A 3,022-nucleotide genomic window follows, 5' to 3' on the forward strand; every position below is an offset into this window, starting at 1 on the left:
ATTGAGAGCAGTTAACGACTTGCAACAAACTTTACATATAATTTCAAACATTTACGAAACATTTATCGCTAACAATCCTCACAAAAAGAGGAAAGCAAAGAAATTAATCGCTCACCACATTTTTGCTGGTCGTGCGTAAAACTGCTGCATGAGGCAAGACGTTGCAATTCACTACTTCTTTAATACTATTGTATTCACGACACATTTTGCCGACAGTATTCACGTATACCATTGAACGTACCTGCAAAATAATATCGTTGTACATCGTATAGTTCAGGAGATACGTGGTCATAAACAATGAGATGCGTAAAAACTGATACATCATACTGACGTCTAAATTTATTACTTCCTTGTTGCTAATTCTATTCGCAACACTTTTCGGAGACAGTATTTAAATGTCGCTGATTGTACCTACAAAATTGTATCACTGTAATACATTGCACAGAATACAAGACGTCATAAACTTTGAACTGCGTAAAAACGGAACTGCAGTGGGAAATTCGCTAGAGATACAGGTGAAATATGTGTACAAATGTGTGTAAAATGTGTTAAATACAAGGAAATGTATGTGACAGGTGAGTGTGTGGGAAAAACTGAGGGTAAAAAGCCCATTCCAAACCTCTCGATCGAATTCAGTAAATCTTGGTACACATATTACTTACTATCTGGAAAGAAATACTGTGAGAGTGAGAACCTGCAGACTTCCTATTTGCGTGAGAGTGATAAAGTGATAGTGTGGGGAGAGAAAGGGTGGGGGGGGGGGGGGAAGAGATGGAAAGACAGAGAGGGGGAAAGAGCAGATGGAGACAGTTTGCATGAGAGGAGGAGATGGACAGATAGAGGGGACAGGGAAATGGAAAGAGAAAGGGAAGAGAAGATGGACAGGAAGAGGGTTGAGGAGCAAATGAATAGAGAGAAGGGGTGGAAGAGATGGACGAAGGAAGAAAAGAGTAGGAGATAGACAGTGGAAGAGGGAGGAGGAGATGGACAGGGAGCGAGTGCAGAAGTAGATGGACGAACAAAGAGAGAGAAGACAAGATAGAGGCGGTGAGGACGAGATAGAAAAAGCAGAAAATGAACTTAGAAGAGGGAAGAGGGGATAGACAGAGGGGAAGGAGCATATGGATAGAGCGACTGTGAGGAGCAGATAGACAGAGAGAGGGGGAGTAACAAATGGACAAAAGAGGGGCAACATGAGATTAACAGAAGGTGGAGAATGGAAGACGTGGACAGAGAGAGGAGAACGAGACGGATATAGTAGGAGGGCGGATGAGGTGGACAGAGGGAGGGGGAAGGAGCAGATGGACGAGTACAACTGGAATAAATACATAAGCTGGCAACACCGGGTACTCAGTAAGCTACAAAGTAAGTTGTCTTACACTGCTGACAAAATGATTATGCAGCCAGAAAACATGGTCAGATGTCAATGTAATTTCGTATATGTACAGATCATTGGTGGGTATGAAAATGATTGCAGCAGCAATTCTCTGTGGCTGACTGGACGACCACCAGAGTGCATTAGTGTTGTTCGTATCATAAAACTAATTTTGAGAGGACTTACTTAAAGATAATCGTCTACCCATTATGTCACAGAAGAGACGGCATGATGTTAATAAAATAGTGTTGTTGTTTGAATCGACTGTGATGGAACATGGTGCGAGATAAAATGACTAAGAATTCCTGTCCGGCTATGAGTCTACGGTGACAACGTGTAATTGTTGGCACTATCACGCCCTAGTGTCTTCCCCGTTTCGCCTGCGAGAACGCTACTTCCTGTTTTATTTCTTTACTAGCGAGACGCTTTGTCTTGTAGATAATACCTAACAATGTTACCAAGCCTGGAAGGATATATGAGGGACGTAAACACAGAAAGATGCACCATACTGATACGAGACTGCCTTAGCAGCGCCTCAGATTGTTTGAAAAGGGCTTCATTTGTGCGTCTCCTTATGGTCGCAGTGTGCAAATCCACATTTGTGGCGTATTCGGATGTGACAGGGATCCGATGTTGGACTGTATGGGAGCGTAAGGGCGGGCATACCCGTTGTCAAGTTTGTTGTCAAACACTCTGACCACTACAAGGGAGGGATCGCACATCAAGCACAATATAACTACATTTGCGCCTGCCATAATGGACTTCCTGTAACATTGTGGATCATGTCATACCTTTGTGCTGAGACGAGAAGTAGCTAGACTGTCCCATGTACAGGCTGCCGTTAATATCACAATACAAGCAGCTGCGTTTGGAGTGATATCGTAACCGAGGTGCATGGACTGCTGATTAATGGCTTCGTACTGTGTTCAGTGATGAATCGCGGTTCTACACTATCTCAGATGACCTACGTCAGCGAACATATCGGTGACATGCGGAGACGACCAATATTTGAAGAGGAACAGGTATAATAGTTCCGGGGTCATGGCGTTCAGCATCATCGAGTATGACTTCAGTTCAGGGCAGGTCGCGATTGAGGGCACTCGGGCATCATAGGAGTACGTCACGGACACCCTGCATCTTGATGTGTTACCCCAAAAAAAATGGTTCAAATGTGTCTGAGCACTATGGGACTCAACTGCTGTGGTCATCAGTCCCCTAGAACTTAGAACTATTTAAACCTAACTAACCTAAGGACATCACACACATCCATGCCCGAGGCAGGATTCGAACCTGCGACCCTAGCAGTCTCACGGTTCCGAACTGCGCGCCTAGAACCGCGAGACCATCGCGGCCGGCTGTGTTACCCCTCATGCAGCTGCACCGTGCTGTCATTTTTCAACAGGATTATTTTCGTCCACACACGGTTTGGATCTCCAAGAACTGTCATCGTGGTGCTGGGGTACTCTTGGCTATGAAGATCAGCACATCTGTCCCAAGTAGAACTTGATTGGACAAGGGCGGACGTCAGCTCCGTCCTAGTGTCAGTATCCACGATATCAAGGACCAGTACAACACAGGTGGGCTAGCTTTCCTCAAGCGAGGATACAACGGTTCTGTGACACTCTTTCCAAATCAGTGCGTGCATCC

This window comes from Schistocerca gregaria, chromosome 2, assembly GCF_023897955.1.
Source record: "Schistocerca gregaria isolate iqSchGreg1 chromosome 2, iqSchGreg1.2, whole genome shotgun sequence".
Taxonomy (NCBI): Eukaryota; Metazoa; Arthropoda; class Insecta; order Orthoptera; family Acrididae; genus Schistocerca; species Schistocerca gregaria.